This window comes from Phacochoerus africanus, chromosome 9 (genome assembly GCF_016906955.1).
Source record: "Phacochoerus africanus isolate WHEZ1 chromosome 9, ROS_Pafr_v1, whole genome shotgun sequence".
Taxonomy (NCBI): Eukaryota; Metazoa; Chordata; class Mammalia; order Artiodactyla; family Suidae; genus Phacochoerus; species Phacochoerus africanus.
In genome coordinates this window covers 121351455-121379295 of record NC_062552.1, presented here as the reverse complement: position 1 = coordinate 121379295, position 27841 = coordinate 121351455, and positions in this window count along the sequence as shown.

The window sequence follows — 27841 nt, the reverse complement described above, 5'->3', positions numbered from 1 at the left end:
TCAGTGCAGGTGTGGGGTCTGGTGCTCACTAACCACTTGGTGATGCGGAGATGCTGGGAGGGGGTGGTGGCTCTCTTCACTTGGGACAGTGTCCCATGGACAGTGCCCTCCACGTTTACCAAACACACGTGGCAGAGGACTCGAGGCAAACTGAACCGTGTTCACTCCTTTCAGGAGAGTTCCAAGCCTGCACCGGCGCTGGCAGATGCCATACCCAGGCAGGGGTGTTTGGCACTGGGGACGCTGGGGTCATGACACAGTCCTGCTGGATGAGCCCAGAGTCCTACGTGGGAGACACTGGCAGGAAGTTAGGCAAAGCAAGTGGAGGCTTGGAGTGGGGTGGTAGCCATGGGGGTGATGCCTAGAAATACTCAAGATTCATTTTGAAGGTAAAACCAGCCTGACCCCTTGATGGGCTGGATGAGGGAGTTTAAGGGAGGGAAGAAGCAAGCTTGCCTTCCAGGTCTGGAGTCTGACCAGATGGATAGATGGTGGTACCAGGGGCTGAGATGGGGAAGAATTGAGATGGGACACGAGCTTGGTGGGGGGAGGGGGCCCTGGCAAGAGTTGTGGCTGTTTTTGCCCACGTTAAGTTTGAGATGGCCTATCAATCAAACAGGGATGCCAAGTAAGCAGGTTGGATTTGTGTCAGGAGTTCAGAGAATAGGTCTTACTATGTGCCAGGCCTTATCCACATGCCTGTAGAACTTGCTCTCATTATAACTACACCTGGTTAATTTTAGCTCTCTTACTTTATTATTCCATGTTACGGTCTTCTTCCAGGACTTGAATGGCCCCTGCTTCCTGAAAGCTTTTAAATTTCACGAAGACACCACCTCCTACAGGCAGATTTCCCTGATACCCTGGGCTGAGTCATATGCTTTTTCTGGGTGGGCACGCACCACACCACACTTGGCCTTTATGTCATTTACTGCATTCAATTGGAATTGTTTACTTGTCTTTTTTCCCCCCAGTTGATACCAAGTCTCTTGAGAGACTTTCTTCCTTCTCTTGTATCTTATGGGCAAACACAGAGCATGGCACTGCAGAGATGGTGGGAGAAGGTCTGCTGGGGGAAGCTGAATACAGCCAGCAGAGGGACGTGGGCACAGGTCGCCGCCAAGTGGAATCACTCTAAGTTAAATCACACGTGTCAAGAACGGCCCTTGTCATGAAAAACAGGCCTGGGCCGACCAAATTTCCAATACATATGGATTACGACTTCTCCAGTCAAAGTAATTAAGAAACCATGATAAATTAGAGGTTGATAAAAGGCTCCAGTCCAAGATTTATGGCTCTTCCAGAATTCTTTCAAGTTCTCCCAAACGTACAGGGACTGGCCTGTCTCCTGGAGCTGCAACATCTGACTTCGGTTAGCACGCCCCTGCCTGGCTGGGAGGGCTCCCCCATCTGCTGAGAACCAGGCCCCTCGTTCAGTGCAGGGTCCTGGCCCTAAGAGACTGGGGCTGGCCCTGGATGAGGGGTGTTCTTAAATGCACGTCCTGCTTGTCCCCTGTCCCTTGGCTTCTTGGCCAGCTGGGCTTAGCCCACAGAATTCAGACCTTCACCTCTCATGTTGGAGGACTTTCTGAGCTTTCTCCTGAAAGGAGCACAATGATATATGTGTGCGCATGTGTTTTGAGATGGTTAATCTATAAAACGGGCTTGTCAGTATCCATTTTACAGCAGCGCAAGGATCTGCATTGCATGTAAAGAAGGACAGCCTAGGAGGCCTCTGTGCTCCACAAATAGCATATGTAGTAAGGTTTATAAAGGGTCCTTAATAAATTCTACCCATAGTTACTGAGCATCTGTGTGTGTTGGGTGCTGTACCAGTTTCTGGGAGATCAGAGGTTAAGAAAATCACCATACCCCATGCTTCAGTGCAGCTGGTATTCCACTGAGGGGTGGGGAAACAGACAGAAACTAACAACACAACTTAACTAATTCCAAGGATGGTGAGTGCCTTTGAGCATCATGAACCTGGTGGCAGAGTGGCAGAGTGACAAGTGATGATGTCACAGGCATGGGAGTCAGTCCCTTAAGGGCAGCTGGGGAACATCTGAGCAGAAGCCAAAGGACAAGTGGTGTGGGGGGTGGGGGGGCGGCAATAGCAGACACCAGGGCAGGATGCTGCCCCTGGGAGAGGGAGGAGCCCGTGAGACCATGACTTTGGGAATGATGAGAGGGAGGAAAGGAGCCAGCATGTTTACAAGCACCTATACTAATTCACTCGTTCATCCACCCACTTCTCCACTCATTCCTTAGACAAGCACGTATCAAGTCTGTTTGTCTGTGCCAGGCTCTCTGAATCGGACCTAGTTCTTGTGCTCAAGAATTTTCTCATCTCATAGAGGAAGCCCATCCAGGCAGATGTTCCCCACTTTGCTCCGTGTGGCTTTTCTGTGGTCATTGGACTAATTTTCAGTCTTCACTGCAATTCCTTTATGTCCAGCTGCTTCTGTCTTTAAAGGCAATGCCCCAATCAACAAACCTTTCAAATACAACTGTAGATGGCAAAACTCGAAACCCTCCCCAGCCTAACGTCCGACCCTCTCTGGGTGCTCTGACCAAGGCACTTATCCTACAGCCTGTGAGTAAACCACCTCCTCTTGCTTTCCAGGTCGTAATCCATCCAAAGTGCATGCGTTCAGCTCCATGTCTTTTCACCTACACAGACTCCAGATGTCTCTGTTTCTTCACCCAGGACTCGGGTGCTTGGTTTGACCAGCATCAGGCTTAAATGGTGAGATTTTTTTTCTCCTAAAAGCATTTAGGCAGTCACCTCATCAGATCTGTCTGACTTCATGGCTCTCTATCCATTTCGCACACCTGCCCCAGCGATGCTTTTTCTGGGTCTTTCCGGGGCTTAGAACCACTTACAGAATCTTATTGGTAAGGTCTGTAAATCCCTCCTGGTTCATATGGAAGACGGAATCACTGCTCATATTTTTTCCTTTGTTTTCAAAGATGTCTCAGGTACAGCATCTTATCAGACCCTCACTGCTTCCTTGGCATCAGAGCCAATGACCATAGGGGAGCCAACTGAATTTCCAGGAGGGTGGGGCTGCAGTAGGGAGGGGTGAAGATCTAAACTTTTGAGATGCCTGAGTGCTTTTCTGTTCTGGTGATGGCCATAGGATTTCTTCCAAATATTCTCTTAAAAAGCTCATTTGGGGAGTTCCCATTGTAGCTCATCGGGCTAAGAACTACTATCCATAAGGATGTAGGTTCAATCCCTGGCCTCGTTCAGTGGGTTAAGGATCTGGTGTTGCTGTGGCTATGGCTGTGGCCAGCAGCTGCAGCTCCGACTCAACCCCTAGCCTGGGAATTTACATATGCTGAGGGTGCGGCCCTGAAAAGACAAAACCAAAACCAAAAAATAAAATAAAATAAAATAAAATAAAATAAAACCCGCATTTTGTAGACATATATTAGCCACCCAAGGTCCTAGAATGATAGACTCAAAACTCCAAGCAAGGGCTTCAGACTCTTGGTTCAGGGCACCTTCTTCTACATGACCCTGCCTTCATCACTGTGAAGATAAGCCCAGTGGCCCATCGCTTGTGTGGTGGCTGGGAGGCTGGAGGGAGTTGGTGGGTGGATGTTCTCGACCCAGGATCTCCACAACCCCTGTGGATGTTCTCGTTCCTGTTGTATTGAAGAGGGAAAGAACCACAGGCTATTATAGAGTCTGTATATTTAGAATCATGGTCAAATCCAGACCAAAAGCATATGTGTTTCATGAAGAGTCTAGTAAAATATTCTTTCGTCCTATGCATCACAACAAAGAAAGCTTAGAGACCCAACAGTCTCAAACATTTAACAAAGAAGGAAATAAAGCAATCCACTTAAGGATTGCATTCCCAAATTCCCTTCTGTTGCCTGTCTGGCTGATGCTTATATTTAAGTCAGCTCACCCACCATGTCCTCTGTGACAGCCTCCCAGTGAGTGTTAGGTGTTCTCTTTGGGGTGACCTCAAGGCCTTGGGCGCTTATCACCCAGTAATTTAAAAGTTGGCTTAGGAGTTCCCATTGTGACCCAGCAGGAATAAACTGACTAGTGTCCATGAGGATTCAGGTTTGATCCCTCGCCTTCCTCAGTGGGTTAAGGATCCAGCGTTGCCATAAGCTGTGGTGTAGGTCACAGATGTGGCTCCGAGCCCCTGTTGCTATGGCTGTGACATAGGCTGGCAGTTGCAGCTCGGATTTGACGCCTATCCTGGGAATTTCCACATGCTGCAGGTGCAGTCCTGAAAAAGATAAATAAATAAATAAATGTTGGCTTACATGTTGGATCTCTCCAGTTAGACCCCAAATCTATTTTGGGACATAGTATATGCAGACTTGTTGCTCCCAGGAACCCAGTTTGGCACCTGGCAATACCTAGAGACTTAGTAGAAGCTGAAAGCACATGAAATGAACTTTTAAATAAAATGGTATTTCCTACAATGAGTTCCATGACTTTTTGGGAGATGTTGGGTCAAGAAGGGAGTTTCATATCCTAATATTTTTGGAGCATTCAGAAGAAGAACAAGTATGGAGGCCCCTTTCTTGGGAACTTCTCAAAGCCATTATCGTCCCCATGTGCAGAGGAATTTCCTAGAAGAGCAGGGCAGGTGGCATTTCCCACTACAAATTACCTTCTGTTCAAAGGACTGACATTTGATAGAACCATCATTGGGAAATACTGCGACAGATCAGTTCCCCTGAATCCTCCCATTGCCCAAGGTTAAGCAGTCAAGACCCCACTGGGAGCTGAGGATATGGTCTCAGGCAATGCTCTCTAAATGTTGAATGGACTGCTGCCTTCAGGGCCAGCTATTTTGAGACATAACCTAAATTCTCCAGGTTGGGAGCTCTTTAAATGGAGGTTGGTGCCAAGGGAGTAGACCAAATCCAAGATTCATGTGAGCTGGCCTCCGGGCCAGCAGATTTGGCTTAGAGCAACTGCCTTTTAACTGGGTGCCTTTGAGAAAATCACTCAACCTCTCTGGGCTTTAATTTTCATAGAAATCAATCAAAGAGGTGTAGAAAAAAGTGAATGCCACATATCTGAGGGAGCATCAGCTTTTTATAGTTGTCAGAAAGAGTGTTCATGTCAGCTCTTTGGGCTCTTTTTTATTTTAATTCTCGGGATCCTGGGGTAAGTATATTGATATCCCCACTTTACAGGTAAGGAAACTAAGACATCCATTTCCTGATTTCCTCCATTCAAAGCTAGTAAAGGCACGAGCAGAGATACTGACATGGAAGATGGATTTTCCAACTTGGCCACAGCTGTGTAATATCACGAGTCTATATTCTGCTTGACCCCACCCTTCACTGACTCTCTATCCTCCTTGAAATTTGCCTGCCCTCCAAGGTCTGAGGTAAGTGTTTCTAGGCAAGTCCATCCTAGAAAGCTTCCACACGGCCATGTCTTGATGAAAAGCAAATTAGCAGGGGATAGTGACAGATCACTGGCTTTTGTGTTTGCTTCCTCCCACCAGCACTCTTCCAGCAGAGGGTATGGAAGCCCTTTCTCCTCCTACAGGGAGGCCCCAGATTCGTGTCAGTCTCTGGGGCAGCAAGGTCTTCTTCCCATTGCTGCCATATTGCTTCATCTCTGACCCCAGGAGTCAAGTGTTTCCTTGGCAGGAGAAGAATGTCGAGCTTTAAGAATGAAAAGCTCCATCCATCGTTAGGTGAGGGAATAGCTTTTTTTGTGGAAGTTCTGCAAACCCCTGTGCAGTACAAAGAGCCATGAGAACCAGGGGCTTCTTTCTGGAAGCAGGGAGAATCCATTCCCCATGAGAAACCCAAGGGCACCTCAGCCCCTTAGCCATCTCCCACCAAAAGCAGGGAAGCTTCCATCGGTGTTAACACACAGAGGACACCGAGTGCCTTGCTCGTCTCCATGCATCCTTCCATTGAAAATGTCCTCACCACCAGGTCAGCAGCCTCTGTGATCTTGCCCCAAAGCTCAGAATATCAGAAAAGCTTCTTTTCTCAGGCTGTCCTCTGCTCAATGCCCTCTACCCTGATGCTGTGGGCCACACACCGAAAGGTGAATCCACCAGCAAGAGATGAGCTGGTTTGGAGGTGTCCACCCTCCATGCTAATGTGCCCCTCCATGTATGTCTCACGGGACATGGTCTGGCACCCCCTGGTGTCCCAGACACTGTCCTCTGAGATCCCCCCACCTTTGCTTCTGCTCCTATGTAGCCCCGAAGCAAAAACCCTCCCTGAAGCTGTCTAGCTAGCACTACACTTACACTTCATTAGCCCTTGACATTGTCTTTCATTAATGCAACCTAGAGCTACATTGACATTTGGTTAGACACCCCCCCGCCTTCCAAAGAATAGTTCATAACCCTGTGCTAATTCACAATGGCACCAGCCTGCAGTTTCTGACCGTGAAGCCCCAAGGACTGAGTCCCACAGCTGGGCTCACTAGCTGCAGAATCTTCCCTCTCTTCTTTCCGTCAACAGCCCTGCTTCCTTCTCCTCCTTCACGCTGCTTTCTATAGTCTCAAGACAAGACAAGCCTTTGTAATAGCCTCCCTGTGCTCCCTCTTTCCCACGCTGGGGAAAGGATGCTCAGCTGAACAGAAGGGACCATTGGAGCAACCAGGCAACAAAGGAGAGGAGTGAACACCGTTTCCTCCAGCCCTTCTCCCCTGTGCTGTGCCCTCAGCCACCTGCCAGGGCACCTACAGGGGGCCAGGCCCAGCTCCAAGCCAAAGACATGAATTATCAGCACATTTACAGTTTCCAAGACCCCATGAGTGCAACTACTATGCTTGTCTCTATATGTGAACCAGAAGCCCAGGTAAAAGCACTCGCCCATGATGTCATAGTTAAAAATGGCATTGTCCAATTTGAACCTGGTCAGTGTGGCTCGAAAACACGTGCTTTCTTCTAAGAGAAAGACTTTCAGAATCTTCTGAAGTCCCAGGGGCCTTGGTCCCTGGGCCCTGGTTCTTTCACTAGGTGGGACTCTGGAAACTTCCTTTACCTGCCTAAGGGCTCAGCTTGGCCAATCCCTTTGCAGGTGACTCTGGCCCTTCTGCCCTCCTGTGGGGCTGCTCTCCTGGCCTGGCCTGGGCCCCGGTACCCTGTCTGTAGACAAGGAAGGATCTGTCAGGCCAATTCCATGAACTCTAACTCAGGACTTGGAGATGAGAGGCTGAGAAACAGAGGCCTCCCTCAGGACAGAAGGCTAGGCAGCCCTGGCCATCGGAGCCTGTTAGGAGCTCATGGGCCCTGAATTCTGTCTTTGGGGGTCCAGGACTAAGAGCATAAGCCAGAGCACAATAAAATGCCATCAGGTCACTCCAGGGACCTCCATGTCATTCCTCCATCCACATGGCTCCAGTTCCAGGGTCGCCCTTCCCTCCCCTGACCTGGCCCCTCTGCCCAGTGGAGGCCAAACATTCCTTTGAGGCTAATCTCAGGAACCCAGGGCCCAGACAAAAAAGAACCACAGAAACGTGTCTAGGACCCCCGTGGGGAATAGCGCTCAGACTCTCAAAATTTGGATTCAAGCTGCTATCATTTCCGTACGCTCAGGTTGGAGCACAGAAAGGTGGACATGATTGAAATTTGCATTTAAATGGAAATGGTTCAAGGTAAAGGCCCAACGTTTAGAGAAATGAGAGGATCCATTTTTCTAAGAGGGAAGCCAGGTGCTACTGTGTACCATTAAGGTGTCACGGAGCAGAAATATGTTTAGAAATATTAGACGCGGCTGCCGCACGCAGAGCGGAGACAGGCATTTGGAATGACTCCACACTATGAAGGAACCGAAACAAACCCTGCGCATTGAGCACGATTGCTCATCATGTCGCCTGCCACCGTTACCTAATCCCAGCCCTGTTCGCCCAACAGGAGACATTCTAGTAGACATCTTTCTGCTGCTTTTCCATTGTAATAAATACCAGAACTGCTTCGTCAACACACAGCTTGGCAACAGAGACGGTCTTCCATAGGATACAGACATACAGACCTTGACCTGTTTGGATGATGCGTCACTGAAAATGTCGCATGGATTTAACCCACATTATACCAACAGGGCATGAGTCATTACCATAATCCAAGAGGAAACAGAGATTAAGGTAGTGGAAAATGTTGTGTGCCCTTCTCAGTCTGGTTTCTCTTACCTTATGCCATGGTAGAAGAGACCCCCAGAGATTTATCCTTTACGGCAACTAAGCTTTCTTTCATTCTCATGCTCTGTGTCTGTCATAAGTCCTATGACGCTCTGCTTCTTACCCCCCAATCCAAGACTCTGGTTGATGGGTGGGCTGCCATATTGACAGTGTGGTCACCAAAGCAGAGGGACAAAGAGACTCAGGGGGTCCCTCACAGACAAACTAATAGTGTAGCTAGAAGTGACACCTCTTTCTTAGCTCACCACCCATTGGGCAGAACTACTTCATAGTTCCAGAAATAAGCTGACTCGGTACCCAGAAGGCAGGGACTAAGAAATATTGGGTGAGCCCCACTAATGGCTTCAGGCCACCTTCTTGTCCATACTGTCAGGTGGGGAGAAACTAGAGAGGTTGCCTGTGAGAGCGTCAGAGACAATGCAGATCCCCAGACTGGACGGCAGCAAACACGAGGGCCACCTAGAAAGTTATCCTTGGGGAGGAAGAACTAGGGGAGAGGAACGAAAATAGAGCCAACAAAGAACCAAAGAAGAAACTGAATCCCAGTCAACGTGGAAGAGTTGAGTAAAGAGAAGGATTACAGGCTGGAAATGAGTTCGGTGGCTAAGATGAGATGGCTGGTAGAACAGAGGAAGGGGTGAGAGAGTAGCTGAACCTGGAGCACTTGGAATCCAAGTCCATGAACTCTTGCAGATGGAGAGCCTTTACATCCCAGAGTCCCACAGTGCTCGCTGAGTCATGGATAACGCCTTAAGGAGAAAGGCTGAGCCAGAGAGCTGTCTGCAGTTTTGAGGGAGCATCGGTTAGTTCAAACAAATAAACGAACAGATAAAACATGACACATTGCATCCAGGGTTTGGGGGCTGTCGTCAGTTGCCGGTTTCCAAAGCATTCTGTCCTTTGGCCGAGCAGGAATCACTTGCTTATCTCCTGGGTATCACCTCACCCTTTGTAAAGCGAATAATCATTCACTCATTTGTTCAACAAATATTTTTCAAGCTCTCTAAAACCAGAGCTTAGAACAGTGGCTCATGCATACCAGGTATTTCATTTAACAAATGTTTGTTGAAGGGCTTAACGAGTGACTCCCAACTCTGAGCCAAGTGCCATAGGCCACGCAGGGAGAAGAGCGAGACTGACATCAGACACCATCTAAGCTCCTGCCATGCCCGCACACCCGCCCAGGTCACAAAGAATCAAATGACAGTGGCATCGTGGCATGAAAATGGTCAACTCCTCCTCTCTTATGCCAGGTTCTTCTAAGTGCCCTACCTGTAGGAGTGGATTCAATCCCCCAGACAGCCCTACAAGTTAAGTGAGACACCCTCCCACTATACAGATGAGGAAACTGAGGCTAGCAGCCCTTAATTGTCTTGCTCAAGCAGAGATACCAGGATATAAACCAAGGTACCTGGCTCTGGAACCCATAACGATGAGAAAAACATTATAGAGGAACAGAAGAGGAAGCCGTTGTTTGTGGAGACACTGAGAGGTGATGCATTATCTGGGAAAATCTCTAACTAGAGAGTTATTCCATCTGGGCATTGAGGGATGAGTAGGAATTACCAAGAGGGAAAAGGACGGTCCAGGGAGATTGGACCTGGAAGACCCAGGAGGTCCTTTCACACTGGGCAGTAAGTCCTTTCTATTGATCTGTGCCCCTGCTTCCAATAGAGGCCATGATTCACACACAAGCATATTTTATTGAGCCTAAGATACTCAGCTGTAAGATGAAACAGTATCATACAGGCCACTAAGAAAAGTGGAGGAAAAAAAAAAGAGAGGATATTGACGATAAAACAGTGGCACCATGCTTTCTTCTTACTTAGAGATCTTATTTTGGACTTAAGTAGACAGATTTTTTTTATCATAAATCACTGTTGTGATAGGAAAGAAATATGGTTATAGTCATCTTAAAACTTGTTCACAGATTGCAGCTTCCCTGAATCACTTTTTCAGTTAGAGTCTGTGGTTTTCTTTTTCCATACAGTATTATTTTCTCCACTGTCAAGAGAGTTAGTGACACAGCATTTCTTTAAAAAATTATGGTCATTGGTACTGGGCTGTTAAGTTGGCTTTGCAAGTATGTGAAACTAGCTGATTTCTTACTCCTTGGGAATGTTGCTAGGTTTACCACCTTACCACAACCCTTTGAGTCCTAGAGGTTGAAAAAGGTGCTAGAGGAGTTTCTGCCCTGACACAGTGGGTTAAGAATCTGACCATAGCGGCTTGGGTTGTTGCAGATGTGTGGATGTGATGCCTGGCCAGGAGCAGAGGGTTAAAGAATCTGGTGTTGCCACAACTGCAGCTTAGGTTACAGCTGTGGGATATGATTCAGTCCCTGGCCCAGGGACTTCTATATACTGAGAGTTCAGCCATAAAAATAAAATAAAAAATAAAAAGGTGCTCTACCATCATCACCTGGTTACCGTTATCTCTGCAGCTCTGCAATGCTTGTAGCACTCTGACAGGTACCCATGTGCAGGCGGGGATGGGGCTATGACTGCTCTTGGTATTGAGTGATCATGGTACCCGCTGTGGGATTTAAAGGTGCATCCCAATTTCAGAGATGCTTACATATGCTTCTTAAAATGCTTAAAGATATGGACCTCAGAAACTTCTGTTGCATAAACGGATGAATGAGAGTTTGAAAGACCCTAAATGTTAGAAAAAGTCAATTTCAACTTTATCCTAAAAATCATAGACAGTCACTAAGGTTTTACCCTTGGGTTATGTGGGGTGGTAGGATCTGACCTTGTTTTTTTGTTTCTTTGTTTGTTTTTTGCTTTTTAGGGCCACACTCACAGCATATGGAAGCTCCCAGGCTAGGGGTCAAATCAGAGCTACAGTTGCCAGCCTACACCACAGCTCATGGCAACGCCAGATCCCTGACCCACTGAGCAAGGCCAGGGATCAAACCAGCATCCTCATGGATACTAGTAGGATTCATTTCCACTGTGCCACGATGGGAACTCCTGATCTTGATTTGTAAACCAGGAGTTACTGAAAAGAAAATCCTCAACACTTAGGAATTCCATTACCTGAAATAATTAGGGCTTTTTACATAAAACCGTATGGAGTTTAGCTGAGCTGATACTGTGGGTCTTTCCCGAATTGAGAAGAAACCTGTGGGACAGACTGCTGGGCCAGAGCGCTGGCGGGAATGATTTGCATGCTGGCCCCCTAGGAGGTGGAGGGTGGGGGGGTGCGAGGTCTGGTGAGATTCACCCTCCAGGTCCCTTCAAGCCCTTATTCCATCAGCAGTGTTGGATGTCACCTGTGTCTCCAGACCAAACGGAGCTGGGACTACACGCGGACTCCTGGGAGATATCCAAGGGCTGTCTGAAAAATCCTCAGGACTTTCCAAGGCTGTTTAAAACATGACAAACTTTACCTTTATGGATGGAGTAAGCATGGCCTCATTTGCCAAATCCTGATGCAAAGAGCAGCTCTAGAAGAATCTCTCAAGGTCAGAATGAGATGATGTCAAAGCAGAAGATGTAATGTGGTACCATGTATGAGTTTGAGAAAACTTAGGCTAATTCATGGTTAACGGTACCGTTAGCCAACATTATTGGGCATTAGCCATGGACCATTGGTATGCTTACTCCCCAACCTTGTCTCTTTTTAACATGAAGTACAGATGACTGACAACATTTCAGGAGTACAGCAAACGATGCAATTACATACACACAAACATGTATATATATAAAATACTAACCCATAAATATATATATACGAAACATATATGTATGAGAATATATATACATTCTTTCCCAGGTTTTGTTCTATTAAAGGTTATGAAGAGATACTGAACATAGTTCCCTGTGCCATACAGTAGGTCTTTGTTGTTCTTATGAAACAGATGCAATTACTGTTTTATTTTGCAGATGAGGAAACTGAGGCACAGAGAGATTAGGAAGTGGTGGGGTCTTGATTGGAGGCCAGATGATTTGACTTATGGGTTTCAGATCTGTGCCTTTACAGGACACTTTCCACATTCCCATCTCAGACCCACCTGCCCCAGTGTGTTCTGGATGCAGGGCTCATCAACTCTTTGCCCTCTGGCAAGTTAGCTAACTTCTTTGAGCCTCAGTTTCCTCATTTGCAAAGTGGTGGTTGAATTAATACCCACCCCGCTTCACTGATACAAGGGTTAAGGAGTTGATAATGTGTACAGAACAGAGCGTGCCTGGCTTAGACTAAGTGCTCAATAAGATAATTTACTACTTCTATTATTATGAGCCCACCGCTCCTTCTAATAACTGATTCTAGTTAACAAAACAGTTTTAACAGTTAACTAGGGCTGCCTGCATCTTCCCCCTTGTAAACTCATTATCTCCGCAGGAGTTGATGTTGCCTCTCACAATCTAAGAGTGAGAGTGCTCTCACAATTCAGACTATATATTCTCTGAATCACTTCTTTAGCCATGAACCTGACCACCTTGCACCAGGTATTAAGATATCATTTTGCTCAGTGGTTGGCAGACTACCAGGGACAGGCCAGATCTGGTCATTGTCTGTGTTTGTGTGGTTGTGGAGTCCAGAGTGATTTCTATATATTTGAATGATTGAAAAAAAAGTTGAAAGAAGAAGAGTGTCTTAGGACACGAGAATTACGTCAAATTCCATCTGTCTCCATAAGTAAAGTTTTATTGGAACCTGGCTATTCCTGTTTGTTTGCCTGTTTGTCTCTGACTGTATCTGCCCTACCTCAACAGCGTGGAGTAGGTTGAGAGACACGGTGTGACTTGCAAAACCTAATATATGTGCTATCCAGTCTTTCATAGAGAAAGCTTACTGATCTTTGTCTTGGTCATCTGTAGCAAAGCCAGCCGTGGAACCCACTCTTCCTCTCTTTACTGCAGAACATGCCTCTTCAACCCTGTCCTCTGTCCCGCATGCCCCCCAGTGATTTCACTGCACAGCACCCTGGACGTAGAAAGTCCTCATTTGTGTGTCTTTGCAGGCTAATCTGAAGTAAGAACTAGAAAAACAACCCCCTGGCTGGAAAGGCTGCTGGGTGCCTATCAGCTGCTTTTCTCACCACATGCCACCCTCTTGTATTCTTGTAGCAACTATGTGTCTTATGTCTTTGCTAGCAGCCCTGCTAACCAAGTTCCAAGCATTGCCTATCAGTTTCACTTTTGTAATCTTGCTTTCTCAGCTCCTTAGGCAGGAACTCTGTCTGCTTGGGGAAGGGGGAAGGCCAGGACTGCTTGCACAGGAAAACTTGAGACCCAGACATCTGTATTATGTAAGTTACCCAGAACAAAGACCGGGTGCTCAGACTCTGGTGGTGACTCCTCTGAGCCCTCACTGGTGCTGAATAAACCTTGCTATTCTGCATCTCCGAGTGCCATGCTGTTTGTCTCTTTCTACTGCCATGCTTTCTGCAACAAACCTAAAGCCCACATTTTGCACTTGCCTTATTTTTACTTTGAAACATAGTTTTGTATCCCTTCACGTTTAGTTTGCTTGATCGATTCATTGATTTATGTATTATTTCGTGCCTGATTCAGTCTAGGATTCATCATGGGGCCCTTGATCTCAGTCATGACATTCTACCAGCCTGTTTCCGTAAAAGTTACTTAGGTGGATCACATTCTCCAAACCTGAGTGCTGGCTTCTTTCTTGTCACCAGCTTTGTGGGGAGCAACCTGATCCTAGACTGAACACTGCAAAAGGATTCTGGCAAGACATTCAGACAGCCCCTAACTCCTTTCCCTGAATTTCTCCCCTCCCACCCCCTTAGGGATGTATTTAAGTACTTGGGGCAGGTTTGCAAATATTCAAATGGATGCTCAGTGGGGGGGGGGGGTCCTATAAGAGAGAATTCACCAGGATAATGCATTCATTGCCTCCCTTGCCCTACCCACCTTGTAAATTTCATGTCTCTTTCAAAATACTGTCAGTGCCATTCCTCCCACACAAGAAAAGTAGCCCATGTCACATGTAGAATATGCCCATTAAAGATTTCTCTAACGTCCACCTACTGAAATGGGAGGTTTGGGGGGGGGTTGTTTGTTTTTTTTACTTGGAAAGACTTCAATGGGTTGTACTGCTAGGGACCAAAAATAAGATTTTAATTGAAATACAGATAAGATAGGAGCCTTTAATTTACCTTCTCCCTAAGCAACAGGACTTTTCCTGGCTGCATCTGATAGATGGCTTTTTCTCCTTCTTTCTTTTTCAGCCTAGGCTAGAGCAAAATTATCTTATCTTCAGATGAAATATTTTAGGGATTTGGGGATTTTGTGTGCCTCAGGACAAAGGACAGTGTTTGTGAAAAGATCACTGTCCTCTTTTGGAGGCAAACTCCATCCTCATTGAAATTCTGATGTTAGAAAAAGTCTGCCATCTCATTACCACCCCGCACGCCACGCATTTTATGCGCTCTTAGAGGTGGGCACCAGAGTATTAGGGGCAAGAGAGAGAAAAGAACACATGGAGATTTCCCCTGCAATCCTGTCAGATGAGACATTTTTCTCCACCGACAAAAGAGTTTGCACAAAGTGTGCTGCTATAAAAGTGAATCATGATCTTCTTACTGGGGGCTCCAAGGGACAATGCCTTCTGGACCGGGTGTCCTCACTTTCAGAGGAAATAACACGGGTTCTTTTTCTCAGCCCCCTCTCCACGTGCACACCGGGGACCTCCCCCCACCAGTGGCCCAGCCCCACCATCTCCACCCTCCCCAGGTCTGACTGAACAGCAGGGATTGATGGAGAAGGGCACATAAACAGACTTCCAAGGCCAAAGATAATTGAATTACCTGGTTGTCTGCAGTGGTGAACACAAGTCATAGAAACTGGATGAATAGTTTGTTTTTACTGCATTTCTGGCTGTCGTTCCAGCTTTTAGTTTCCATGCCTGCACCAAATGGCTGCAACTCCACTGTATCGGCCATTTCTGGCCCATAATGTTCCCTCAAGCGCCACTTGAAATGCGGCTTTGAAATCACCCTTGCATTGCGCAGATACTAGATGGTAGTTGGTCGCGTCCCTGTGTGATGCAATTTTACAGAATATTTGACATGATTGCATGAATTATGCAACTTTATTAGTTTTAAATTAGGTCTGATGGCAAGTAATATTTGTTAATAAGCTGTGTACTTATTTTTCTCTTTCTCCTTGCTGGCCAGATGATTTCCCCCTATTTTTTATTTGGTATTTCCAATTTTCACCTCTCTGGCTGCTGTGCAGATTCCTTGTGCAGAACTTCCATACCAGGAACGTCGTTGGCCTTTAATGTAGTAGAGCAGTCATTGCGTAGATGAGAAAACACAGTGGAGGAAAACATAGCATTTTGGAAAAGGCACACGAATTCGTTTCAGAGCTGAATGAGGCTTGAGTCCTAGCTCTTGAGAAGGCACTAAGATTCTTCACTACCTCACTTCCAAGATGGCAGACGGAATGCTTTTCTAAAGGGCTGACGTGCGGTTGGAGTTACCTAATGCTCATGCAAACACTTACTTGGCACAGACTCCAACACAGGTGACCCACTGACACATGAATTCATTTCTTTTTCCTGTTTTTAATGGCTGGATGGAGTAGAAATTATGCCATTTCAAAAAAAATTAAAATTTAAAAAAATTTTAATAGGATGAAATAATGCTATTTGCAGCAACATGGATGGACCTAGAGGTGGTCATACGAGTGAAGTTAGACAGCAAAAGACAAATTTCATAGGATATCACTTATATGTGGAATCTTAAAAGGGGGTACAGATAAACCTATTTGCAGAATAGAAACACACTCACAGACATTGAAAGCAAACTTATGGTTACCAAAGGGGACAGGTATGTGGGGGGGGTGGCCTAGGGGGGTGTCATTAGCATATGCGCAGTATTGTACATGAAATGATTGGCCGGTAGAGACCTGTTGTATAGCACAGGGAAATATACCCAATATTCAGTGATAACCTTTATGGGAAAAGAATCTGAAAAAGAGTGGATGTGTGGGAGTTCCCATCATGGCTCAGTAGTTAATGAAACTGACTAGTATCCATGAGGACAGGGATTCAATCCCTGGCTTTGCTCAGTGGGTTAAGAATCTGGTGTTGCCACAAGCTGTGGCGTAGGGCGCAGACGTGGCTCGGATCCTGTGTTGCTGTGGTGTAGGCCGGCAGCTACAGCTCTGATTGGCCCCCTAGCCTAGGAACCTCCATATGCCTCAGGTTCAGCCCTAAAAAGACAAGAAAAAAAAAAAAGAATGGGTGTGTGTACATAGATAACTGAATCACTTTGCTGTACAGTAGAAATTATCTCAACAGTATAAATCAACCGTACTTCAATAAAACTTTAAAAAATGAAAAATAAATTACACCATTTCTCTCTCTCTCTCTCTTTTTTTTTTGTCTTTTTGCCTTTTCTAGGGCCACTTCCGCAGCATATGGAGGTTCCCAGGCTAGGGGTCTAATCGGGGCTGTAGCCACCGGCCTACGCCAGAGCCACAGCAACGCGGGATCTGAGCCGCGTCTGCAAACTACACCACAGCTCACGGCAATGCCGGATCGTTAACCCACTGAGCAAGGCCAGGGATCGAACCCACAACCTCATGGTTCCTAGTCGGATTCATTAACCACTGAGCCATAACAGGAACTCCAAAATTACACCATTTCAATAAAAGAAATCAATTATCGTATTTTTCACTTTAAAAAAATAAAGAAATTATGCCATTTCATCAGCATCCTCCTGTTTGCCAATTTATTCTCCCTCCCAGGAGAATTAGGGGGTTGGTGCGCCTATAATCTGCAAGCTCTAAATGAGCGAGGACTACATGTGTCTGTGTATTGCTGGGTGGCCAGCATCAGGCCAGACCTGGCAAATGGTACTTTTTTATTGAGACAACGTGGAGATGTACCTTACTGACAAATACACCCCATTCTATTAACAGATTAACAGAAGATACAAGTTCCACAGTCAGTTCAGCTAAAATGTGATATATGCATTCCTAAAAATCACCCACTATGCAAAACTGTGCAAGAAAAACCACAGAATTATGGAAAAAATTAGGCTGGAACTCAACATTCAAACACTTTCTCAATGGCATATTGGAAAAACAATTTTTAAAAGACCCAATAGAAAAAGTGGCACATGCTCAAAGGTTCAGAAAAACATGTGAATACTGCACTAAATACAGTACTTCATCCAGAAAAAGGCTCAAAGTTGCTTATAAAAGTGAGTGTTGGAAGAGTTGAAGCTTGCGCGTTATTGCAAAGGGGTGGAAGGACGGTTTTCTGAAACCGGAGGAAAAGCTGGAGCAGAGTTATGAATCAAGACACACACAGAAGACTGGGTGGTAGACAGATGTGTGAGGAGTACCTGCAGGTACAGGTGTATAGCCTATATTTCCACAGGACCCCATTCACATGGGTGCGTTTTTCTGCTTTCACCCAATGTTTCCTGCAGAGGAAATGGCACACAAGCAAAGGCACATTTTGCATAATATTTAAATGGTTCCTTAATCTATCAATTACAAGGAAACAAATATGTGTTTTCCAGACAAGAGTTACAGCCAAAGTGACTGTATTTTCAATTGCTTAATGGGCTTCCCTGTAGAAAAACCAACAGGCTGCTACTTGATTTGTCAGACGGTGGAGCCATGGGAAATGGATAGATCTTGGAGAAGGCAGCCCTGTTCTTGATAGAAAGCCCATGATCGTAGCACTCAGAGCTGTCTGACCATCCGTTTCCATGGAGGGCGGTGGATACCACGTTACAGGAGGGGTTCAGGTAGAGGATGGCCATCCGTCAGACTGGCTAGCCTCAAAGTCTCTCGAATATAAATTCAACTATAAATTTAAAAATTCTTAATAGTATTATTTAAGTTGCAAGAACAAGACTAACCAGGCGAAAACTTGAGAACTAAGTCAATAAAATGTTCATCGTGCTCACAAAATGCTAAATTTCTGATGTGTTGGTATATGTGCGTGGCTATGTATGTGTATATGTGTCGGTTCGTCTATGTGTGTTGGCGCATGTGTGTATATGTGTTGGTGACATATACGTGTGTCTGATCTCTTTGTAAATGGATGAACAATATTGTGTGTACGTACTGGAGAAGATTAACCCCAGCTACTGAAACAAATAAACCCTCAACTTCTAGTGCATTAACACTTCTGAAGTTTATTTCTTGCTTAAGTTCATTCTAATGGGTGTGCCCTGAAGAAAAGAGAAGCTTTCAAGCTCACAGTACTTTTCTTCATCAAGCCAGAGGGGACCAGAGCATGGAGAGTTGTACGGGAAAGCATGTGGCAGTGCCTGATAGGAAGGAGGCTGGTACATGTGATCTAGCTCTGTCCTCAGGAAGGGGGTGGATGGCAGACCTGGGGATCTCTGGCAACCTCTGCTTCAGCAGAACCCACCTTGTCCACATATGCCAACCCCTGTCAACACACTGAGAAAAGTCAACTCATTGCGGGGGCAGAGGGGGGATAAAGCCAACATTTATTAAGCACCTATCATATGTTTAAATATATTCCTTGTGTTAATAATGTTTCATTTAATAATTCTAATTGTGCTGCCAGGTACTGGTCTTCCCATTTAATGATAGAAAGGTTGAGGTTAGAGACAAGAAGCAAGTCGCAGAAGGAACTTGAACTCCAAACAGAAGATGTTCATTCTGCTTTCTTTTCCTTTGGTCCTTTGGAGGCACTCAGTTGGTAACTTTTGGCTTAGGGAGGACTGAATCTGCAGTAATGATGACGTAGAGAGACTTGGATGTATCTTCAAAGATGGGGAGGGATGGGAAAGGGAAGAGGGGACATAGACTCTGATGGGGGAGCTGGTCCTCAATTTGGTAGCTAAATGTGTATCATTTGGGCACACCATTTGTTGTCACAAAAACAGCACACAGGCTTCAAATCTGGACCAACCGCAGTTTCTAGACTGTCCTCAGTTACTTGTGGCCACCTGTGTGCTTACTCCAGCCATCCACCCAAATTTCAGTTTCTTCAACTAAAAAACAGATAATTAACCGCTTTTCTGGAGTGAGCTAAGAGTCCATTAATCGACAGTGTGCAAGTGAATGTGTTTTTAAGCTCTTAGGTGCTATATAATTATCATCATTACAGAAAATAGCCATTTGTGTAGCTGGAGTAAAAAAAATAATAATAATAACAGGAAAATCATATTCAGGTTGTTTGTGGGGAAAATACAAAAACTTGATCCTGAATACAGGGGGAGGGAAAAAAAAAGAGTCTATTTTTCCTCCTGCTGGTTCAATGATGGCTATTAATGTTTTTAAATCTTTCGGTTCGGTCTTAAGGACTTACTTTTCTGAGGTCTTGTTGCAGGAGAAAAGCCCATGGCAGCGATTTCCAGTAATCTAAGTTAATAAACTGTAAACTAACTTTTTCCCAAAGATTGAAAAAAAAAAAAAACCCTACCACCTTTGACAAAATAATTGCACCAGTTGTAAAACAGCCAAATGCTGGCTACACGCAGATACATCATCAAGGCCTTAGTGTGGAAAACAAAACAAAACAAAAAAACTATGTATATATATCGAGAACCAGAGAACCTATTTTGTTCTCTTATTTTATTTAATTTTCTTTCTCCAAGTTATAATTCCTTCTGTTGCCATCAAATGTTTGGCCAATTTCTGATGACACTTAACTGTACAAATAAAGTTTGAATTAAAGGAAGAAAAAAGAATTGGTATTTCAGTCACTCTTCCCATCGACCCTGTCTTTGTCGCCCTGCCATGTTGGAAAGAATGTTCTGGAGTTTGCAAAGGTGGGGGGAACTGCTGAGCTTCTGTCCCAGAGGTCTGCTTTTAGAATGAAGAAGGAAGAGGAATAAACATTTGGACAGTGTTCACCATCAACCAGGATGTAATATGGCACATCATTGAATTCTGTCAAGTAGGCTGGGATATTACTGCCTCCAGCCATCACTGGAGGCTCAGAGAGGCTACATCACCTTCCTAAGGCTGTCACATCATTGGGAAGTGTCCATACCACAACTCCAACGCAGGCCATCAGGATTTTGAAGGAAATTCTTTGCTTTTAAAGAGATCGTTGGTTGCCTAGCATCATGAACCCCAACAAAATTAGACTGGCTTCCTTTCTGGGGGGTGTGTTAGTCAGGATTCTCCAAAGAAAGAGAACAGGATGTTGCATTTATTTAGAGAGAGAGAAAGATTTATTTTAAGGAAGTGCCTCATGTGATCATGGTAGTTGAATAAATCCAAAATCTACAGGGTTGGTTGGTAGGCTGAAGACCTAGGGAACAGTCATAATTCTAGTCCAAAGGCCCTCTGGTGGCAGATTTCCTTCTCTCTCAGGGAAGGTCAATCTTTGTTCTATCAAGGCCTTCAACTGATTAAACGGGGCCCACCCACATGGTGGAAGGTAATCTGTTTTACTCAACGTCTACTGATTTAAATGCCAGTCTCATCCAAAAAAAACCCTCACAGAAGCATCCTGAATCATGTTTAACCAAACATCTTTTGCCCAGCCAAGTGGACACATAAAATTACCCAATCACAGGGGAGTAATCCATGATGAGATTCAAAACAACAAAGAGAAATTCCTAAGCTTAGAATCTCCTCTCCTTGTTGGAAAACCAGCTGAAAACACATTCTCATGTCAGCTTGTCAAGAGGGAGGTCCATTGTTCCCAGTGCATGAAAAGGCTGAGGTGGCAAAGAGCACAGAAGTTATGGGACAAAACATATGAAGGTGGGCATCTATCATCTACAAATCCCAGATTTCCTACATAGTCTCCATGTCGCATTTTCACTCCACAGTGCAAGCTCATCCATCGCCAGGTTGTCCCTCCTCTTTTATGAATTTTATCTGCTTCTGACAAGTAAATCCATTATGGGGGGTGGGGGTTTACACAAACTGGGGACTCACTGCAGGTATAGTCTTTGCATCATTGTTGTCATCACAACACATCGCAATACCAGCTCAGGTGGGAAAGGTGCAGGGCAGCCTGTTCCACATGTGCCGCCACAGTTACCTGAGGAACTGTCACTATCAGCCTCACAAGAGGGTATTGTCATGTGCGTTTTGCAGATGAGGAATCGGAGTCTCAAAGAGGTAGGACAAGTTTTCTGGAAACACCTAGATTGTAAATGGCAAAGCTGAGTTTTAAACTCACGTGCGTCTGTGTTGACACCTGTGCTGACATTTGCCCAACGTGATATTTTTCCAATGCATTATTCCTTTTGTCTCTGATATTTTATTATCCCCAGTGTTTATGCAGAATGCACCTCGCTCTTGGGTTTAAAATATTTGTTTTATTCCACGACTCCCATTTAAAAATCAAGAAGACTCCACCTGTAGAGTGCTGGAAGATTCTGTGTCTTGCTCTGGATAACATAAAAAATGATCATCTTAGGGACGGAAGTTTCACGAGCCTTATGGAGGTAGGTCAGGCCTCAATGAAAGAATTCAAAACTAAAACCCAGAATTTTAAAACCTACCAAAAGACAAAACAAATCCAAAGAATAGAGCAATAAAACCAACTGCAGGACCTGAGAGTGTCCACACCGAAAGAGACTAACTGAAACATGGCTTCTTTGCTTGGGCACTTTCATCACGTGACGCTGTCACGGCTCGTCTGGGTATGTCCTTGTCATCCAGCCAGACCACCTCTCAGGGACCGAGCCTGGCACACGTGCTGCCTCGACACAGGCTCACAGGGTGAATGAAATCGTTTTTCTGCCTTGGTACATTTCATTTGCTCAAGTTAACCTGGTATGAGTCAAAAACCTCATCTTGTTTACCAATTACGGGTTCTTGGCAGAGGCATTTATTACACACCTTAAATTTGCAAGGTTATCTTTTTCCCTTCCTGCTGTGCACTCACCTTTAGCTTCCTTATCTCCTCCCTTCCCTGATAAGTGCCCACTCACTTAAAACACGGGGTAATGATGTTTATTACCTCACAATGAAAATATTGTTATTTAGGGTTACAATCAGGAAGTCATCAAATACGAAGGCTCACATTTGGCAAAGGCCTTTCAACTGATTGTTGATGTAAATGAAAGCATTCGTTCATCATCTCATCCATTTGGGGAAGAAACAATCAGCCAGGCAGGTGGATTCTCCTTGTAATGCCTTTTTAATATTCAGTTCGCTAGAAGCCAGTCTGCAACAGAAGAAAAGAAATTAAAGAATTTCAAGATAGATTTAAGTCTAGAGCAAGATACAAAGTGGGCACCCTGTCACCATCAGCACACAGCAGGCTCAGGGCAGGCAAAACTCAGCGACGGGTCCTCTTCGCTGGGAAACTTAACAGGGATGTTTAATCAGGATGCACTTTGCCATAGCAACGCCGCCACTCCACCCAGTCTCTTCCGCTGGGCCCCATGTGAAAGAGACCGTCATGCCAGTTACATCAGTAACTGCCCAGCCTTACAGCTGGCCTTCTTCAAGATCGCAGGGATGTCACATTTATAGGCCACGTCTTAGGTAACTTAACTATGAATGAAAAATTAGATGGGCTCAAAATTATGACTCTAAAAATGTGTCCATAATGGCCATCTGAATGGCCAGGTCCCATTTTACCATTAAGAAGGGAGTAAAATGTTCTGGCTCTAACACTTGCAATGATTAATACTGAGGCTCTCAGTTTGTAATGAAAAAGGAAAAAGGATCCCATTGTATTATTCTCCAAAGGGTTATACATTTTTTTTTTTCCTGTAAGGGATCAGTTAACAAATAGTTGTGACTTTGTGGGTGGGCCATACTGTGTCTGCTGCAACTATCTAATTCTGTTCTTGTAGTGCAAAAATCCCCCACAGAGAATATGTCAACAAACAAGCATGTCTGTATCTCAATAAAACTTTGTGGACAAAACAAGTGCCCAGCCAGTTTTGCTCTATGGACCACAGCTTGCAGATCACTGGTCTAAAGCATTGTTACCCAAAGTATGATTCAAGAACCCTTAGCCATACAGAATATTCTCAAGGGAAAAGAAGATTCTCTAAGCAAATAAGTTGGGAAGCACATCACATCTCAACTCTCTTGGACATTTATGATGTACATTAGCCCCTTACGTGGACAGAAAAATCCTACTACAGAGAAACTGCTTAAGCTAGAATGTTCCCAAGTATATTTGACCTTTTCCGGGCACCTACCCGCTATGCTGACCCTAAAGGATTCTTGTCTGGAAGGATGTTTCCCAGAAGCATGTGTTGGTCAGGAGGCTCTGGGATGCAGAAAAAGGAAGAGTTTTAACCTCACTTTGCCAAACTTTGTCTGGGTGATCCATGCTCTGGGGTGACAGAACTGGGATCTAGGGAGACTAATAGATCCAGCAGGTAAGAACCACAATTACTTGGTGGGGAAACTTTGTCTTAATGGGCTGAAGACTAGCCAGGAAGTAGCCTCGCAAACACATGGAAGGACCCATTTAAGAGACCCGAGTCTTGGTCTTCAGTTTACCATTAACCAGCTCTGTGGCTCTGGAAAGCCAATTCACCTTTCCCAGCCTCATTAGCAAAATCACCTCCTTCAGCTGGAAAAGGAAGGCATTTGCTGAGGAAAACCCTAGGGGTTTTGTTGTATTGCTTTTGTTTCCACCGTGGGATGAGATTTGCTGTCTTTTAGGACAGCTAGAATGTGGAGGCAAATTTGTAGCACGAGGAATATGCAGAAAGATGGAACAGCACTTTTTTTTTTCCTTCCTTTTTTGGCCGCCCCAAGGCAAATGGAGTTCCCAGGCCAGGGATCAGATTTGAGCTGCAGTTGCAACCCACCCAAGAGCTACAGCAACACCAGATCTTTTAACCCACTGTGAAGGGGATTGAACCTGCGTCCTAGTGCTTGCAGAGCCTCCCCTCAGCCCTTTGCACCACAGCAGGAAACCCTGGACCAGCCCTTCTTACCCATGGGCTTGACTTCTTGGCTTTCAATTTCATGAAAACAAACTTGGCTGAGGTTTGTTTCTGGATTCAGGCTCACAAGGTTCCAGGCCCCAGGAGGAAAGAAAGCAGCAGCACGTCCTCATGAAAACCACTGGGTGGCCTTGCATTCGGACGCAGAAGTCCTGATCGGAACCCAAGTTCAGGTTTATTATTCATGGGACCGTGCAGAGATTACGCGCTCTTCCTCCCCTGGCCTCGGTTCCCCCCGTGTCGCTGGAGATAATGAAGACCCAAAGGTACTTTCTAAACTGTTGTAATAAGCGAAGGATGTTGTCTTTAATGCCACAAATGCCACCATCGCTGTGGTTGCTCTGTAGGAAGGATAAAAGGCAAAACAAAATTACATTGTCAGAGTTCCCGTTATGGTTCAGCAGGTGAAGAACCGGACTCAAATCCACAAGGATGCAAGTTTGATCCCTGGCCTTGCTCAGTGGATTAAGGATCCGGCATTGTTGTGAGCTGTGGTGTAGGTCTCAGATACAGCTTGGATCTGGCAGTGCTATGGCTGTGGTGCAGGCTGCAGCTACAGCACAGATTTGACTCTAGCCTGGGAACTTCCATATGCCACAGGTGCCGCCCTAAGAAGAAAAAAAAAATTACATTGTGAATATCATACCCTTCTTAGAGCTGGCAAAGCTGTGGAGGGAACAGCCATTGCTTTGTAGCCATGGTGTAGATTAGCCTTCTGCTCTGCAAAAAAAAAAAAAAAAAAAAAAAAGGAAAATTTTAAACCCCCTCTTACTCAGAACCATGTTGAGAGAATGCCTTGTAATGTCTCAAACACCATTAAATACTTTTGACACATTATTATACATACAAACAACGGTTACTAATGGGACATACTTTGTGGAGAAACAGGGAGACAACCTCAATTTTTGCAGCAGAAATATGCTAGAAATCGCAGGACAGTCTATCCCACAGAAGGAGATGAAGAAATTGGCCTTGAATCCAAAAGTTTGCAAGGATTTAAAAAAAAAATACATGACTTGGCTTTCTGGAAAATGTATCCAATTGAATTTCCTTTCAAAGGAGAACTGAATGATTCCTTCATTTCGGTTGGAGCCTGGCTTCATAAATACCATCTCTGCACAGTATATTACACACATCATTTATTCAGCAGATATCATAATATATTCAGGGCTGCTCTTAGGAAGAGAAATTTCAATATTAGATAAAAATAGTGAGAGGGCGACGGTAACTGTGTTTGTCTGGTACACAGAGTAAATAGGATTGTTAGTGATTGCTAAAGGCTTCGGGAAAAAGATAGGGAGACAAAGATAGCCTGTGCCAGATGCTGAGCCAACCGGTTGCAGAGGTTCAAGGAAGCTTGATTACCTTCTGCCATCGTGTACTTCTAAGCCCGGCCAGAGATGAGTTCCTGCTTCCCTATATCTTCTCCTAAGAATAGCTGAATGTTATCCTAATTAGAAATCTCCTCCGATTTGGAAACAGGCTGGCGTTGCCTTCTCTTTCCATTCTTTCATCCTCCGCTCCTCTCTCTCTCTCCTTCTCTCTCTCCCTTTTGCTCCCTTCTTTTCTCCCTCTGTCTCACACACACACACACACACACACACACACACACACACACACACACTCTCATGATAATGTTCAATGTCCCAAAGAGTCAGATGTCTCGTCCAGGCTTCTACCACAAGCTACCCATGGACGTGACCTTGGTTGGGGCGCTCAGCCTCTCTAAACGTGCGTCCTTCAATCTGCATCAGGAGGTTGATTGTACATTTTCCTGTTCATTTCCTGTACATTTCAGGGCTGAACTATATTGACCATCAGGGACACCCAGGCCTGGCCATGTGCCGGCCCTGCTTTAACTCATTTAATCCCCAGAGCACCTGAAAGACGGGTGATGTGATGGATGAGGAGCCGGAGGTGTGAAGAATTTACCAAGTTGGCCCAAGGAATTCCAGCCCGAGCTCCATGGTTCCAAAGCACAGAGCAGAGAGCACTGGACAACCTCTATGAGGCCCAGATCTGCAGTGAACACTCCTCCGCCTCATCGTTCAAGGCTGTGGCTTGTGTGTGTCCACTAACATAGGGTGAGTTCATGTGCACAATTCTGTGCTCGCCACCCTGTAGAATGGAGCATTGCAGAAATGTCCCGCTGTGTCATCAAGAGCCTGAAAGACAGTTGGAAAGCGTAGACCTGGGAGACAGCTGTGATTTTATAGAAGAAAGGAGAAAGTAGAATAAAGGAGAATCTGCTGATGCCAGGCAGAGGGGAGGTGGCCCCGGGCTGAAGGGGTCTGAAGGCACCTGATGAAAGAAACATTTGGAACCGACCATGAGGTCAGGTAGGGAAATGGGAAGGAACAAAGCAGAGGGCAGGAAAGTGAGTGGCATCTGGGCTGTAACAACAGCAGGGCAGAGCTGAAGAAGACTCTCTCCTGCAAGGGGAGGAAGGCCAGGAGGCAGTGTTAGTTGACTTGAGCTCATTTTTATGTTCCAGTTTGTTTTGCATCATGCTGAATGCCAGTGGAATGCCTCCAGGGGCTCTGGAAAGGCTGGTTGAGTTTTTGACAAAGATTCTCAACCAGGTAGCTGATGGGCAAGGTTGCAGACAGATCTTATAGTGGTAACACTTCACAAGCTCCACCAAAGCCCTCTACATGGCACATAAGGCATTTCTTCGTTATCTTCTGGTTGTGGACAATATGGATGAATAGCTGAGAACGTAGCATCTAAATTATTACAATGCACTCACCTCCTCCTACTTATTCTCATCTATTCTTCTGGGCTCCATGAATAGATGGTTGGATGGGGCAGGCATCTCACTGTGGGGGTCCCCACTTGTATCTTTCCCTTCGGCTCGTCCACATGGGGCCCAGTCGGGACCCCCACTCAGGAAGAGCTGGGATGCTCAGGGAATGTTAGTGCCCTGTGGGTCTAGCACTTGCTCTCCAACTTCTGTCCTTGCCTCACAAAGAACTTCTTTGTTTCTGTGCCCACCAGTCATAATTTTTGTGTTATTTCCAGAAGCACTAGGAAGTTCCCAGGCTAGGGATCAAACCCGTGCCATAGCAGTAACCAGAGCCACAGCAGTGACGATGCCCTCTGAGCCACTGGGAAGCTCTTCTGAAGCATGCTGACAGTTTCAAAACCGGGGGAGGATGATTCAATCTTAGCGGGGGGCCCCCTTGTATTCTCCTGAGTGAAGAGAATGAAATTCCATATGTAGGAAGATTCTTGAATCTGTCTTCATCTACTCTATTCACCCACCTTCAGAAACAAGCTCTAGATTGGAGTATCACAAGTGCTGGTATGTGTCTTCCTTTTGTTTCTACCTTCTGGGGGCTCAGTTCCTCCAGCAGGGAGGGGGCTGGCTGCCTTCCTATGGAAGTTCCCTTTTGGCCACTTTATTCCCACAAGGTCAGCTTCCTTCTCTCCACAGACAGATGAGGAGGCTGAACTTCAAGGCTGTTACAGAATGCAAAAAAATAGAGAGGATGGGAAGGAAGGGAAGGAAGGATGGAAAAAAGAAAGAGGAGGAATGAGGGAGGGAGGAAGGGAAGAAGAAGAGAAGGAAGGAAGGAAGGAAGGAAGGAAGGAAGGAAGGAAGGAAGGAAGGAAGGAAGGAAGGAAGGAAAGAAAGAAAGAAAGAAAGAAAGAAAGAAAGAAAGAAAGAAAGAAAGAAAGAGAAGAAAGAAGAAAGAAAGAAAGAAAGAAAGAGACGAAAGAAAAAGGAAGGAAGGAAGGAGGGAAGGAAGGAAAAGATTCTGACACATGTGGGTCTGATTTCAAAGTTTTCATTTCTTCCCTTATACTCAGTTTGGTTCCCTTGAATGAAGAG